Raw genomic sequence first — 18073 nt, 5'->3', positions numbered from 1 at the left:
TTATTACATTGGGCGTTATTAAATGCATAGCATTTCCCTCTGCCGGCTCTGGCACAACCTGTACGGGACAGAAAGGGCTGCTTGCGTACCGCCGAAGGGTCCGAAGGCGCGCCAGGCAGTTGGTTGACTTCAAGCCAAACTTCTACGTCCTTGAAGCCGCATTGAAAAAACTGCCTGTCCTTCCTGTGTTTTACGAAATGTCTCGTCGTAATGCCTCCAAGCTGTACTCTTGCCTGATGAGTGCATACCACGCACCATATGCATACACTTGAGGACATTCATGTACTCCCCCGGGCGTGATTCAAGGTAGCAAGCTGCGAAAACAAACATCCCTGCTCCCAATTTTGGAACGAATGGAAGTTTCCTTCAGCGCCTCTCCCTAACCTTAGACCGCAAACCCCTAAGGATGGCCGTGTTTGCGCAGTGTACCATATCCCCCGTAGCATCTGGAACCTTAGCTGCCGACACTGTGCTGGCCCTCTTGGGACTCCGTTTTCCCTTAATCTTGTGCGCTACGTATCGCATAAGCTTACGCGGCCTCTCTGATGAACTTGCAGAATCGCTATAATCAGTGGAAAATGAGTGTGTGCTGTGCAACATGGAAAAACATGCTCACCGGAAACTGCTGCCAAAGGACCGGCCACTTCCTCCTGAGTGTTCGCCAACCGTCCCTCGCTGCGCGGTGCGCCCACCACGACTTGACTCGTTGATGCCACCTCACCGTCCGTCCTCTGGATCTCAACAACCCGACTGGAATGCACAGAAGCTGCGACCTGGGGACTTGACACAATCACTGGTGACTCAGACCGCACAGCAACTCCTTCCGTGGAAGGAGGGGCATGGGGGAGTGCGGGTGGCAGGGGTGTATGGACAGTTGCAGGTGGCTGGGGGAGCAGGGGGGGCGGAATGGAAAGGGGGAGGGGGGGTATGCATGGACTGGGTATGTGCAGCCGAAGTGGCCAGAGGAAGGGAAAAAGGTGGCGGCAGGACTTGGTAATATGGCCTGAACCCTTGCGAAAGGGGGCGGGCCCGGGGGTTGTTGCGGGGGGGGCATACTGGAACATAGTGGGTGTATTTGAAAATTGGGGGGGGGGGGGATGGGGGCCGGGGGCATAGAAATATGGGGACCAGCTGGGCTGCTGCGCTGCTAAAGAGTTGAAAGGGGGGGGTTGCTGCACATTAACACCCTCCCAAGGCAAAGGGGTAGGACCCCCGCTCCTAGATGCAGGGGGGGCATCGGAAATAATGCGCTGGGACGGACACTTAGGGCCCTAGATATAATGGACCCTGCAGCTGATCCTACACTACTGGGGGAACCCTGGTGGCTGGAAAGTAATGGTGAGGGTTGAGGAGGAGGCCCCCCTGCTACTGAAGTAGTGGGGGCGGAGGGGGGTGATGCAGGGATGTGCAGGGCTCCCTGTGCGGTGTCCGGGGCTAAAATGGCCGCCGCGACCCTGTGGGCGGGGCCAACCGCCGATACAGGGCGCGGGCTGGCTATGAACTGTGGGGGGAAAGGCGCTGAGTTGCGGCCGCCCGCGGTGCCGCCGGAGAGCCGGGCGGCCATCAGCTGTGGTGAGGCAGCAGGGGAGGACAGGGAGCGGGGGCCGGCGGAGGGCGCGCGTACATGCACGCGAGCGGGTGCGGGATCGTGGCCTGCAGCATGGCGCGACCCGCGCCAGGCTGGGGGAGAGGCCGCGAATGTGAGCGGCCTGGAAGCCTACATAAAGCAGCGGGGGGGGTGGCGCTGAACGGCGAGCCTGGGCACAATGCAATGCAGGGATGAGGGAGGGGGATTTGGACGGGGGGGGATAAAACAAAGCAGGGATGAGGTGAATAAAAAAGGGGGGGGCAGTGGAAAGGAGCTGAAAGGAAAGAAGTAAGGGAAAGAGAAGAATAAAAAGACAGATAGGATGTGAAATAAAAAGAAGAATTGGACAAAAGAAATAAAGCTATATAAGAAACTGTGTGATACTTAGCCAGCCTGTTTGCAGAAACTGGAAAAGAGGAAAATGGCTCCTCTGACCAGGCTATTTATATGGGTACCCTGAACACTCCCACAAATCCTACGATAGGCCTATCTCCCCCAAATGACCACTACCATAACCACACCTTCGCCCAAGCCTTAACCCTTAACTAACTTACAAAACTAAATATCAAACAGGGTGCTTATCTATCCTCAAACTTAATTAAGTATTCGTATGCATTAATGGATTTATACCGAAGGATGGGATGAGGCCGGGGCTCTACCAGTGCTAGACCCATAGTAGGTTTCTGGCTGAGTAAAAGGTAAGGGAGGCCCAAAATAGGTGTCTTGCTTAGGGTCCCATGATGTCTAAATCCGCCTCTAGCAGGTGGAGATTTCAAAATCTTCATGGATTAAACATTCAGATACAAAAGATTTGAAAATCAGCTGCCTCAGCGAGCGGCTTCGCTGCTCCAAAAGGGAAGGAGCGGGTAGCGGTAGCAAACGCCATCTGAAGATGGCGAGTTACAGTATACCGCAATCAAGCTCCGGAAAAATAATATTTTCGGAGCTTGATGAATTCTGTCCCCATACTAGTATATGGGGACAGCGGGCCATTCCACCAGAGGAAGGTAAGCAGGAGATATCTGTGATATCTATTGCTTTATCCTTATGATGAATGACCCGATACCTTAATTTTTACAATTGCAGGTGAAAATGTTTAGTTTCACTTACTTTTGTAAAAATTAAGTGATGATGAGTAGGCCCCTATAGGTGAATATACAGTATAAGAGGGCAATCATAGCAATAGAACTTGATCACCCAACTTTTAACATATTGACAAATTAATTTGGGATTAATCACGCCATTATCAGCATCATACCCGTATATATCATTGCAGACAAGCTATAAACTGCTACAGCTTCCTTTCAAGTTTATTTTTAAACTACAAATTTAATATATCATGTGTAGTTCTATGAGAATATCAATGCTGTGATTTGAATGATGTAAGCAGTAACAACTAAGGGGCATATTCAATTGGGCGTGAGGTTTAGCGAGGTAAAAAACACCTTGCTCCCAAGTTTGGATTACCGCGGGTATGCACACTCCCGATACCCACAGTGTCCATTTAAAAAAAAGTGGTTGCGGGATTTTCAGCTCTGAAAACCCCGCGCTGCGTAAAAAAAAAAAAAAATGAAAAAAAGAATTTGCACTTACTTGCCCGGGGGTCTCCGGTGGTCTCCGCGACTCCCGGTGGCCTCCCCTCTATCTTCACACTGGAGAGGGAGCTGCTAGGAGGCTCCAGGGGTTGGTGGGAGGGGCAAGGGCTGTTGGGAGATGTAGTTCTCCCAGCGCCCATTCCAGGAGGGGCACATAGACACCAGGGGTCACACACACACAACACTCATACACACACACACTTACACACAGTAACAAACACTCACACACACTGACAACTCACCCTGCTGCAGAAGACCCGGCTTCCGACGCTGGATGAAGAAAACAGCACTGCAGAAGGTAAGTAATTAAGGACTAATTAAGCTAATTGGAGACTTCCAATTGCTGAATTAGTCCTCAGGGGGGGTACCGCCGGGGTCCCAGAGCAAGTCTCGCTGATTTTTCCTAAAATTTACATTAAAAAAAAAACAATAATATAAATAAAGACTCGGAGACATGGATTTGACAGCATAAAATTTTGTTAGCTATTCAATTGGGCATGAGGTTTAGCGAGGTATAAAACCTTGCACCCAATTTTGGATTACCGCGGGTATGCACTCTCCCGATACCCGTGGTATCCATTTAAAAAAGAGTGGTCGTGGGGTTTTCAGCTCTGAAAACCCTGCGCCGTGTAAAAAAAAAAGAAAAAAGAAATCTGTACTTACTTGCCCGGGGGTATCCGGTGGTCTCCGCGGCTCCTGATGGCCTCCCCTCTATCTTCACACTGGAGAGGGGGCTGCTGGGAGTCCCGAGGGCTGCTGGAAGGCTCCAGGGGCTGGTGGGAGGGGCAAAGGCTGTTGGGAGATGTAGTTCTCCCTGCGCCCATTCTGGGGGGGCAGACACACCGGGGGTCAAGCACACACAACACTCATACACACACTCACTCATACACACTTACAAACAGTAACAAACACTCACACACACTGACATACTCACCCTGCTGCAGAAGACCAGGCTGCCGACGCTCCATAAAGAAGACAGCGCTGCAGAAGGTAAGCAATTAAGGACTAAGGGCCTGATTCAGAGCCGGACGCTCTGACAAGAGCGCTCGCTCTGAATCAGGGCCCTCCTATCTAAAATTGGAGCGGCTTCCTGGCCGCTCGCATAGCTGTGGGTGACCACCCACAGCTTATGCGAGCGGCCAAAAAGATGGTCGCGATGGTCAAGACCATCGCGACCATCGGGCTTGCGACGAGACCCTGCGGTAGGGTCTCGCTGCCGCAAGCCCAGGAGTGCTTTTGGCTCTATCAGAGCCAAAAGCACTCCCACTGACATCACTAGTGATGTCAGTGGGACCGGCCCCAGACGGTAGGCGTTCCCATGGGAACGCCTCCGTCTGGGCAGCAACGCCCCTGGCACGCCCACCAAAGGGGGCGTGCTGTCACTCACCATCGACAGCACGCCCCCTTCGGTGCGAGACCCATAGCGACAGCTTGGCCGTCGCTATTCGGGTCTCGCGCATGCGCACGACGGAGCTCCCTCCATCGTGCGCATGCGCACTAGGGCACCATTGACCCGCTTGCGAGCGCTCGCGAGCGGGTCTGAATCAGTCCCTAAGTAAGCTAATTGGAAACTTCCAATTGCTTAATTAGTCCTCAAGGGGGGTACCGCCGGGGTGCCAGAGCAAGTCTCGCTGATTTTTCCTAAAATTTACGATTTTAGGAAAAATCACACTTGCTCTGGAGGTGCGAGAATTAAAATCTCCCGGCACGTAAAAAAAGAAACAATCTGCACCTATTTCAATAGCAAAAAAATGCACCTGCAGGAAAAATCTTGCAGGTGCTGTTTTTTTGCTATTCTCGTACCCAGGGGCGGGCTGGGCTGTGAGGCAGGGTGCCAACTGCCCCCTGGGCCGGTATACTATTAGGCATTTGGGGCCGCACAAGCCAGGAGGCAGACAGAGATTGCTCCCTGGCTCAATCGGATTCAGAATGGCTGGCCAGTATTAAGTGTTCACGCTACAGGCAGTCAGGGACTTACTTTTTAAAAATGCAAGAGTGCTGTGTTGCAGCCGGCCAATAACATCTTCAGCGTCTCCCTGCGTCCCAACCAATCACTGTAGCCGGCAACATTTCCTCAACCAATAGCAGCCTCAGACCTCCGTTCCTGGTCACATGACGCTAATGGGCTTTCTCTCATTTATCCCCGAGCCTGGTGACTGCTTTCTCCGAGCCTGGAGACTGGCTTTCTCTCCCAAGCGCTACCACCGCTCCTCTGAGCACCAGATCAGGGAGTGACTCCGGAATCCAAGCGTCAGATCTCCATCCAGAGCCAATTCAAAGATGCCGGTTATGTGGGAGATGAGTGTGTGACTGGGATTTGCTGCAGGTTACCAGGGCAGGTGTGGTGACAGCTCCCTCCGCCTGGCCTCCTCCTACCAGCCTTCATCCCTGTGCCCCCGGATAATAGCACAGCTGCTGCTGCTGCTGCTGTGTGCACAGAGAGGGGGGATGCTGGCAATGAGTAAGCAGCTGGCACTGCCACAGATGTAAGATTACATACAGTGCATCCGGAAAGTATTCACAACGCTTCACTTTTTCCACATTTTGTTATGTTACAGCCTTATTCCAAAATGGAATAAATTCATTTTTGTCCTCAAAATTCTACACACAATACCCCATAATGACAACATGTAAAAAGTTTTTGTTTCGATTTTTGTAAATTTAATTAAAAATAAAAACACTAAGAAATCACATGTACATAAGTATATTCACGGCCTTTGCCATGAAGCTCAAAACAGTGCATCCTGTTTCCACTGATCATCCTTGAGATGTTCCTACAGCTTAATTGGAGTCCACCTGTGGTAAATTCATTTGATTGGACATGATTATGAAAGGCATACACCTGTCTATATAAGGTCCCACACGTGACAGTGCATGTCAGAGCACAAACCAAGCATGAAGTCCAAGGAATTGTCTGTAGACCTCCGAGACAGGATTGTCTTGAGGCACGAATCTGGGGAAGGGTACAGAAAAATATCTGCTGCTTTGAAGGTCCCAATGAGCACAGTGGCCTCCATCATCCGTAAATGGAAGAAGTTCGGAACCACCAGGACTCTTCCTAGAGTTGGCCGGCCGCCTAAACTCAGCGATCATGGGAGAAGGGCCCTAGTCAGGGAGGTGACCAAGAACCCGATGGTCATTCTGTCAAAGTTACAGCAGTCCTCTGTGGAGAGAGGAGAACCTTCTAGAAGGACCACCATCTCTGCAGCAATCCACCAATCAGGCCTGTATGGCAGAGTGGCCAGACGGACGTCACTCCTTAGTAAAAAGCACATGGCAGCCCGCCTGGAGTTTGCCAAAATGCACCTGAAGGACTCTCAGACCATGAGAGACAAAGATTGAACTGTTTGGCTTGAATGCCAGGCGTTATGTTTGGAGGAAACCAGGCACCGCTCATCACCAGGCCAATACCATCCTATACCAATTCCAAATCCGTACAGTGAAGCATGGTGGTGGCAGCATCATGCTGTGGGGATGTTTTTCAGCAGCAGGAACTGAGAGACTAGTCAGGATAGAGGGAAAGATGAATGCAGCAATGTACAGAGAAATCCTGGATGAAAACCTGCTCCAGAGCGTACTTGACCTCAGACTGGGGCGACGGTTCATCTTTCAGCAGGACAATGACCCTAAGCACACAGCCAAGATATCAAAGGAGTGGCTTTAAGGACAACTCTGTGAATGTCCTTGAGTGGCCCAGCCAGAGCCGAGACTTGAATCCAATTGAATATCTCTGGAGAGACCTGAAAATGGCTGTGCACCGACGCTTCCCATCCAACCTGATGGAGCTTGGGAGGTGCTGCAAACAGGAATGGGCAAAACTGCCCTAAGATAGGTGTGCCAAGCTTGTGGCATCATATTCAAAAAGACTTGAGGCTGTAATTGCTGCCAAAGGTGCATCAACTAAGTGTATACTTATGTACATGTGATTTCTTCGTTTTTGTTTTTTTTATTAAAATTACAAAAATTGCAAAAAAAACTTTTTACAAGTTGTTATTATGGGGTATTGTGTGTAATATTTTGAGGACAAATATGAATTTATTCCATTTTGGAATAAGGCTGTAACATAACAAAATATGGAAAAAGTGAAGCGTTGTGAATACTTTCCGGATGCACTGTACATCATAATGGCAAACCTGCAGCACTGACCCCTTCTTCATATATGAGATCCCATATAACCATAATACTATTATTATTATACATATATCATCTGGGAAAGGTGTTTTTGTGCCATTATACAGCACATTCACAGGACAAGGTAATTGTAATAAAATATATACAGCTTGCACCATTGCTTTATTTTATATGGTGTAGGTATAAGGGAGGGTCAGTGATTTCACTAATACACGTAAAGCAGAAACCCTCTCTGACCTGAAATATGGCCAGTGGGGCCCCGTGTAACTGCTTACAGAGGTACGCTGGGTCGGATGGCAGGGTGCCATCTATACTTGCCAGGCCCACTTGGATGCATTTGCCCCCCAGGCTAAAAGTTGCCAGCCAGCCCCTGCTCGTACCCAATTGAATATGTCCCTAAGCATATACTTGTCTCACATTGATCAAATCGGGATGTAGTCAGCATCCCGCAGTGTGTGTATCAGGGGTTAGTGGGAAGTTTAGGGTGCAGGGTTAGGCATTAGGGGGAGGGTTATCGCTAGGCACTTGGGGGAAGGGTTAGGTTTAGGGTGCAGTGAGGGGGAGGTTCGTTTTAGGCACTATTGGAGGTTAGGTTTCGGCACTGGGGAGGGAGTGTTAGCTTTAGGGTGCAGGGAGGGGGAGGTTAGGTTTAGGCACCAGGGAGGGAGGGTTAGGCAGTAACAAATAACCATATATTTGTATCACATTGAATTATACATTTATTGCAACTTCATAGGTATTGTGAAACTGTGTAACAGATAATATAAACTTGGGTAACTACTGCAGTAGTCAGTGAAATTGATCACATATAACGTATGAAATTAAAAATATTAATTTTCTATTTCAAGGGAGTTATTGTACCTTGGCAGTAATTTCTGCTAATTATCCCTTGAATCTAACATATTAGTTTAATAAATTCTAACACTATAAATATTGTGGGGTAATATTCAGAGCTGTTAATTAGATTGAGGTAATGCAGCAATATCTACACTATTGTATGTAATGCAGCAATATATACTATATTGTATACTGTACTATATGTAATGCAGCAATACACTATTATGTTACGTTCTGACTAATAATAACAAGATATTTTGTGGATTATATGGAATGATACACCTCTGCAATACTGTATGCATTGCTAAAATCATTCCATATTAACTATTGAGTTATATAGTGAACGTACAGTATATTCGTCTCAACTGCTATCTCAATCAGTAGAACCAATAACATTATAAGAAACATAGTAATATAAAATAATGCAGTATAATCTATGGTAATATATAATTTGGGCGCATTATACATATTGAAACATCATTTCTAATATCTGGATCTAATCGCCCCATTTTTTGTGGATATATTTGAGTGGCTTTGGAATATTATATAATTAAAAGGCACAAAGAAAGCACATCAGCAAATTGTTTTTTAAACACATTTATTTTTCTTTATATCACATCTATCTGGTTTTATTTTGCTTATTTGTAATGTACATACTGTTGTTATTTTTTACGAATAATATTTTCAAACTATTTTAATGGACATGAAATAAAAGTAAAATTTTATTAGGATAAAACATTTTTTATTATTATCCATGTGCACCAATCTAAAGACTTCTGTTTCCCTCTTCCCCATCCCCTTCTATGTGAAAACAAACAAGAGTAAACTCACTAACAGTGTATTAAGCCTTCATTCATCTGAGGGGTGTCCCATGCCTACACCATATAATTAACACATTAAAAAAAAAACAATAATATAAATAAAGACTCGGAGACATGGATTTGACAGCATAAAAATTGTTATCTATTTATTTAAGACATTAAGAATATTCAAATACGTTTAAATAAAAAAAATAGTGGCAAAAAAGGATGACCATAATCAGTCCACTCCAACAATGCACTACACAACTAACATCAACAACTACCAGCAATAGGTATCCACTCAACCCTCTTACATGACTACCCACCCGGTAGAGTGACGACGCAGCCCCCGTCTGTGTTAACAAACAAAGAAGTCAATGAAGGTGACCTACCCAAAACAATAACATTTATCAACTCAACTAAATTTGCACTCAAAGGGGTATATTTATTAAAGTGCGGGTTTTTAGAAGTGGATATATTGTCCATAGCACCCAATCAGATTCTAGCTATTATCTTCTAGAAGGTGCTAGCTAAATGTTAAGTAGAATCTGATTGGCTGCTATGGGCAACAACTCCATTTCTAAAAACCTGCACTTTAGTAAATACACCCCAAAGAGGCAACTTGCCATTCTTTCCCACCTTAAAAACAACTAACGACAAAACTACTATCAAAAAAACAATACAAGCCTGCCACGAGCTGCACTGCAAGCTGTTAATCAGCTGCAGATATATCTGATAATGTTCATGTGTACTTCTAGATGGGTCTTTAAATAACATGCAGCAAATACACAAAATCCTGCAATCCAATTACTATATAATTTGAAAGTGTCAAACGAGCACAAAAATGTCCACATAATTACCTTTAGTAATTTTACTGTATGCTTGCAACAGGAATGCAGGCCACGCAACACATCAAGACATTCATATATTGTAGACTAGCTGATATACCCGGTTTCACCGGGTAGACTTAAGATATTTACTGTTTCCATTTCCATCTCACCACTCTAATAACAAACTAATCCCTCACCTCTGTAGTAACACATTTCCCTCCCTCTTCCGTGTAGTTACACATTTGACATTCCCCTCCCTCACCTGTGTAGAAATACAATCCCTCCATCACACCTGTAGTAACACATTACCCACACTCACACCTGTAATAACTTATTCCCCTCCCTCACTGTTGACCCTCTCTCACCCATGTTGTAATACATTCCCTTTCCTCACCCTGTAGTAACACATTTTATATTCCCTTACCTCACCTACGTAGTAACACATTTCCCCACTCACCTGTGTAATAAAACATTCCTCTCCCTCACCTGTATAGTAACACATTCCACTTCCATTCCTGTGTAATAACACATTCCCCTCCCATACTTCTGTAGTAACACATTCCCCTCCCATACCTGTGTAGTAACACATTCCTTTCCCTCACTATTTAAATTGGGGAGCCACACAAACTGCCAATGATGTTTGGCAGCACTTGGGGTGACAGTTGGTGTTTGAATATGAACTGTGCTGCAGCCACGATGAGTCAGTCAGGCAGGACATTGCATATGGGGAAGAAACATTTTAGCCCTTTTCACCCCCTTAGGAGTGGAATTTTGAAAAATCCCTTCTAAGTGGGCACCTACAGTATGTCATGAAAGGCATATACTAAGTGATTTTCATGTTTCTAGGTCCAAGAGTTTGCGCTGGGCGATGATAAGTCAGTGAGTCAGTCAGTGAGTCAGGACATTTGAATTAATATATATATAGATATAACAAATAGCCGTATGTAACAAATATTGTTAGTATACAGTATGAGTTACTGCAATAACATTATTTATATATTATCTTAATATATAAATAAAAAAAAACTGATATGCTATAAGCATACTTGCCTACTTTTAAAAAAGCATTTCAGGGAGATTGTGAAAGCAGCACCTATGAGCGCGTGTTACAGTGGGCGTGTACTGATAAATCTGAGAGGCGTGTCCTAAACCTGACTTACATCCAAATGTAAACCAGCCCAAAGCAGTTAGTAAGATCTGTTTGTTGATGAAAAATAAGGGGTCTATTTACTAAGCAGTGTTAGGAGACAGAGTGAAAAGTGATAAGGTGCCAGTCAATCAGCTCCCAATTGTCATCTCACAGGCTGTGTTTGAAAAATGACAGTTAGGAGCTGATTTGCTGGCATCTTATCACTTTTCACTCTGTCTCCTAACACTGCTTAGTAAATAGACCCCTAATACTTTTCAGAAATTCATAGGGATCATTGTGCCTTATAATAACCAATGCAAGGAAATTACACTAATGATCCCATTTCAATATATATATATATATATATATATATATATATATATATCTGTTTTTTAATATAACAGCTTCATAATGGGGGTAAGGATGAAATGACGGAGATTGCTAGACTCTTCAGGGAGACAGGGAGATTGCTACTATTTCAGGGAGTCTCTCTGACAATGAGGGAGAGTTGGCAAGTATGGCTATAAGTGTATGGATGCAGGCCCCAAATGTTTAGCGGTTCAAGATCAGTAACTGACTAACAGCATGGAAAATGCTACTCAGTAACATAGTGACAACAACCACTATCATAATTCCTCCCACTTTAAAGGACAACTGCTAAAGAATTAGACACTGGTCTAAGATTTAATTTACTGAACATTTTTCTTACCTTCGTTTCCAATTAGCTGGGCTAACTCCCGCTGGCTCATTGTAGCTGCTGATAAAGTGCAAAATAAGATGAAAGGTAGGTGCACAAACTAACAAAAAACAACAAACAGAAATAGAAACCACAAATGTGATTGTGCGCTGAACTCCAGTAAGTGGTGAGGCGCTGGTAGCATACACTAGTCTGCAGTTCTCTCCTGTGAGGCCTGTCTCATGCATCAGCAACTGCTTCTGCTCAAGAGTGCCACTGATACTGCCGTGCGCTGGGGTATTATATCCGGCCCATACAGTGGCCACATGACCATGAACAATGTTGTTTACATGTAAATGTGGCATGCGGGTGGCAGTTCGTGATGGCTGTGCTTCACATCAGCTCTTTGCCCTATACCCCACATCATCATCTTCCCACTGATATCACACAGATACACCAGTGGGAAATCAGTGGGAAATTACATGTTATCGCTGAGCAGTAATTACACCAAAAACAGGGCGATTTGGGGCCTCTACTGTAACAATCTTAGTTCTGCTGCTGGACCCAGTGAGCTCAGCTGTCATTGCTGCTGCTACCTCTAATCCTCCTTTGGTGATCTCTGAGGCCTCAGGTGGTACAGAAAAAGTTATATCACCATGAGCAGAGTTAGTCCAATATGCACGTTTAATTAACAATACATACTGCGTTCAACCCCTAAACTGTATAGGGTGCATAATGTAGTACAAGTAAATAAACAGGGTAAATGAAAAGGTGTATACTTTTGTCTTGCTAAATAAACACATGCAAAACTCTACATGCAAGATTATGATTGGTCAGTCTATTTTCCAGAATAGTGCTATGAAGGTTGAACTATAGCAGATAGTGAAGTTGTCTTTGAGTCGAATATTACACTTAAAGATGAGTTGCGGCATCTCTCTAGTCACTTTTAATGCAATTCAGTAGTCATTTTTTGCCCCAAAACACCAGGATTTGAATACCGAGATGGATGCCCACAGGATTTACGGGATCAGAGTGCGCATGCGCACATTTGTATTCAGCCGGGAAGTGCTGAGCACTCGGCTCAGTCGCTGTCAGAATAAATTATACGTACCGTAATGACGCTATTAGAAAGCATATCAGCAGAGATCTTTATTACTCCGTACCGAGGATGACCCAGGATGGGAACTCTATAGCCTCTGCTTCAGTTAATGTCAGCATATAACCTCAAAAAGCACAAGAAATTTCCATAGTTTAGTATTTTTGTAAATTAAAAGTATTTATTTTGCACAGACTGGAAAACAACGTACATGAAAAACATAAAAGAGGTTTCTTAGCTTATCCAAGATGATTTAGTCATCAGGTCCATGATTCTACACCAGTAGTCACCTTTATGGAATAAGGCCCTGATTCAGAGCCGCTCACTACAGGCAGGCGCTCGCCCTGAATGTGGGCGTTTTTTTTTTTTTGCTTCCGGCCCCTCGCAAAGCTGTGGGTGACCACCCACAGCTTGTGCAAGCAGGCTGGAGACCGTCGCGATTATCGCGACCATCGGGCTTGCGACGAGACCCTGGGGTAGGGTCTAGCTGCAGCAAGCCTGAGTGGACTAATAGCTAATTGCTAATAGAGCAGGAAGTCCACTACTGACATCAGTAGTGATGTCAGACAGCCCTCCTACAAACGCCAGGCGTTCCTAAGGGAACGCTTGCGTTTGTCCGGCCACCCCCCCTACCCGCCCACAAAACGGGACGAGTTGTCAATCAACATCGACAGCTACCCCATCTTGTTGTGAACCCCGTAGCGACTGAACTTCAGTCGCTCAGCGGGGCTCGCGCACGCCGGACACGGCACATGCGCAATGGGCAACCATCGGGCCACATGTGAGCGGTTCTGGATCGGGCCCTAAATTCATTGCAGGAAAGGAGAGGAGGATAGTGTGCCACTGCATTGTGTAATATGTTGATTTTTTTCAGAACCTCTATTGTTAAATGCTATCGTATGGATTATAGAGTAGACTATTGTTGAGTTCCATTCTTATGCCCTATGATATGTGTCCAGCAAGTAATTATTATACTGTGTGATTTTATATGTGCTTGCTACTTACATATGTTTACAGTGTAGCCGCACTTTAGTGTGGCATGCTACAAGTATTTCTCTTTGCTATAAGATGTTCACTTGTTATGTATTTGTTAAAGCGGTTACCTGGGCGACGGGCGTAAGGAGATGATGTCTTCAGTGTGCGCCTCCCCTCCAGACGCTGGGACCTGCTTCTGCATTGGTGGTTGGTGGCAGTAAAAGAAATATATTTTGCATTGTATGTTTTTTACCCTGACGATGGAGCAATAAAGAAGCTCCGAAACATTGGTAACTTATCTGGATATCGGTAATATTATTTACTCGAGTGCCGCTGTCTCTGGTTGTATGTGTATATATATATATATATATATATATATATATATATAATATAGCTGCATCCTGGCTCCCTCCTGGTTACCCCTTCTGGCAGAGCCGGCCCTTGCCAATTTGGTGCCCTAGGCAAAATATTGACTGGTGCCCCCTACCCCCCCACACACACACATATATATATATATATATATATATATATATAAAAAATCATACAAACTCGGCACTCACATGCTATTCAAACTGCATACCAAAAACACATACCAAGGGCACCCCAGATGGTCGAGTGCCGTGGATTGAGCCTGTCGTTTATTTAAATTTTGTGGTCACACTTGCTAGGGCACCCTGTTTTTCAAATGTAAGACAAACTTTTTTCTTTTTCCAGGTGCTTATTAACTGATAGCCCTGGGTGTGGTCCTGTCTCTTTAAGGCAGGACCCAGTTTTATGTTTAAAATGTATGCAAGCTTGAGGCCAAGATGGCAGATCAAGTTCATTTGTCTGAGAATCAGTGTAGGGACTGGCTAGATGGGAATGACCGTGAAGCGGTGGCCAGCTTGAAAAAATAATAACGCTGATTGGCTTCCTGTCTGCCACTGCAGTGCCACTCCTAGATGGGCCACGTGTTTGTGCCGCCCACTTGTGTCGCTTAGCATAGTCATCCAGCTACCTCGGTGCAACCTTTTGGCCTAAAAACAATATTGTGAGGTGTGAGGTGTTCAGAATAGAGTGGAAATGAGTGGAAATTAATGTTATTGGGGTTATTAATAGCGTAGGAACAAAAAAAGGCCCATTTTATGTGATTTTAGCGTTTTTCTTTATTTTTTAAGAAAAAATCCAGATCCAAAACACAAAACCCAGAACCCAAAACACGGAAGGGTGGTTTTGGCAAAACCAATCCAGATCCAAAACACGAAGAAAGATCCAGATCCAAAACCAAAACACGAAAAGTGGCTGGTGCACACCCCTAATATATATATATATATATATTTTTACATACATATATACGTACATAGTAATGCCCTGTAATAGTGCCTATATACAGTAGTAATACCCCCCATAGCAGTGGCCTAACTAGGGTATTTGGAGTCCAGGGCAAGAAGAAGAACGGCGCTCCCCAGTCCCCCAACCCCACAGACAAGACTAAAATATTTGTGAGCCAGAGGCGCAAAGCAAAAAAATGGGCTCGGGCAAATAACAGAAGGGGCGTGGCCACTTTAAATGGGGCGTGCAAACATGACATGCCACCCATTTCTCGTCACTCTGGGAACATTCCTTTACATATGCACCTTACCTATATGGTGGTTTCTCACAATGTGGAACCTCTGAAGAACTGTATCTTCATGGACCATGGGAAGACGGCGTCTTCAGTCGGTATTCACTATTCATGTAGGTCACATCGCCTGGAAGATGTCTGTTTGTGTAGGAATATTAATAAGGTCATCATCATACAACAGCGGTTCTACCAGATGTGTGCCCCCTGTGTCCCTCAGCCACACCATCTCCCCCTGAGTCGTCTGTTAGCACACCATTGCTTCCCCCTCCTGCATCGTCTCTCAGTCACGCCATCATCTGCCCCTCCCCACATCATCTCTCGGTACTTGTACCCTGATGTCATCAATTACTGTCCAACGTCATTCCCTAATTTCTACGTGGCCATAGAGGGGGAATAAAAACCTGTGGCGAGCGAACAAATTTCTTCTTTTTGTGGACTGTATGGTACTGTACTTCCACCGTCACTGCACGTCACTCCCAGGTACATATACTGAAGGGGATCTATACACTACCAGACGCACCCACGCTGACACTGATGCACCCACGCTGACACAGACACACCCACGCTGACAGACGCACATACGCTGATGTATGCACACCAGCTGACACAGCCGCACACATGCTGACACAGACGCACCCACGCTGACACAGACGCACCCACGCTGACATATACATACACTGACACAGACGGACACACGCTGACACATATACACACACGCTGACACAGACGCACACATGCTGACACAGATGCACACACGCTGACACAAATACACCCACGCTGACAACCTACACAGACACACACATACACTTCTTTCAAATACAGTCAGCCTGAGACAAATAAATACTACAGATGCAAAAGTCTTCTCAGGCACCTTCCACCCCCGCTGGCACTACACACTGGTACTCACCTGCAGTGCAGCTCCAGAGCGCTGGGGAAGGAGAAGAAGTCACTTTCTACATGTGTCACCCGGCGCCGGCAGCAAGCCCTCAGGAAGGATCAGCAGCATGCAGCAGAATGATAGAAAGGAGACCTGCCTTGGAGGTCCTGCGCACTTTTGCTTACAGCTCCCCCTACAGTCATCCCCAGCACTAGAAGTCTGCCACACACAGTAATTGTCGTCGGTCAGGCAGGGAGCAATGGTTCCGGCGTGATGATGCAGCAGAGCCGTCAGATGCCCCTGGGATTCCTGAGTCGCCCCTAGGCATTTGCTTATAATGCCTATGCCTAGGGCTGGCTCTGCCTTCTGGCCTGCAGTGGGACCATCAATTGCATGCAATATAGGAGGCACTCCGGACATCTTAGCAAATAATGGAAACAATGTGAATCTACGTTTCGACGCCTTTATTGTGAGCGTTTTTTTTCAGGATACAAACAAAAAGTGAACAAAACACATTTAAATACAGCCCCATCTCCAAGTGCACACCGCTCTTTACTCCCAACTACAACAGGTGCATGTAATTCAAAAGCCCCACAAATTCAACATAGCAAGCATTAATCAGAAAGAATGTTAATCAGTACAAAATATTTTCACAAATCTTACAGGCAATTATAAAATCACTTAGATTTCTGTAGTATTTAACAAATATAGAGAAATATATATAAAGAGAAATCTGCATATGAGAGCAATTCCTACATGTTTATCAAACCATACCCAATAGCATTTCCATATTAATATTACTTGGGATCCCAGTACAAACTCCACACAGAGAGTTTTCCTTGAAATTACTCATAGTACCACAGTATATGTACTACACATCTTCTTCTCAGTATACACGTACATCAAATCACCATCTAACCAATAATAATATGCATCAATATCAATCTCTGTATACATTGTATTCACCATAAATAGTAATAACTTATAAAGACAGTAGTACACCTGTAACAATAATTTCTGCGTAGCAATCTATAGGTAGCAAGACAGGCCTAGCTATTCGTTTAACCCCTTTGGGGCCGGCGCTTGGAGGCAAAATATCCATTGTATTTCTCGCTGTAATAATAACCGAGCCCGGTTGCCACCCCTTATCGGCTGTGGGATATGATCTATTATTCCATAGCGTAAAGATGATAAATTATGTTTCACTTCAACCCAGTGTCGCACCACTGGCTGGTCACTATGGCCCTTTTTTAGCGCCTGTCTGAAAGCGCTCCTGTGTAGAGCCATTCGTTCCTTAAAAGCCCATTCTGTTTTTCCCACGTACTGTAGATCTTACTACATGGGCATATGATTAGATATATCACAAAGGTTGTGCTGCATGTTAAAAAGTATTTAATATTATACACTTTACCAACAGCGATCAGGAGAGTGGCCCCCTAACACTGCAACAGCCAATTTTCCCTTTAGGGGTTCGTACCCGCTCCCATCTATTGGCTACAAGAGGAGGCACATGAGGAGAGCAGGCCACACCACTGTTTTCCACCCATCTGCATCACTTTGGCTCCCCCCTCCCTGTACTGCTTAGTCTTCCCCCCTCTTCAAGCCTTTCTGTCTCACCCATCCACACCGTTCTGTCTCCTCCCCCCATCTACACCACTCTTATTTCATCTGCGCAGCTCTATCTTCTGCTCAGATCTTGCTTAGACTGCATGTGTGTATTCCAATGAACACACAATTCTGTGAATTAGCAGCTCCACCATTTTGTGTGTGACAGCAATCTCACTCTTTGAGAGGACTGAATCTGCAGTTAACCACAGGGTTTGATGACATACCATCTGTATTGCGCAAGGAACACGTCCATTAAGGCGTCAGCCTTAAAGATCGGAATTTCATTGCTTTTTTGAGTTTGAGTGGCAAAAATTCAGTAGGTTTTGTG

Source organism: Taudactylus pleione, unplaced genomic scaffold (assembly GCF_031769625.1).
Source record: "Taudactylus pleione unplaced genomic scaffold, aTauple2 ptg000739l, whole genome shotgun sequence".
Lineage (NCBI taxonomy): Eukaryota > Metazoa > Chordata > Amphibia > Anura > Myobatrachidae > Taudactylus > Taudactylus pleione.
The sequence above is the reverse complement of the archived record's forward strand: the minus strand, read 5'-3'. Positions refer to the sequence as shown.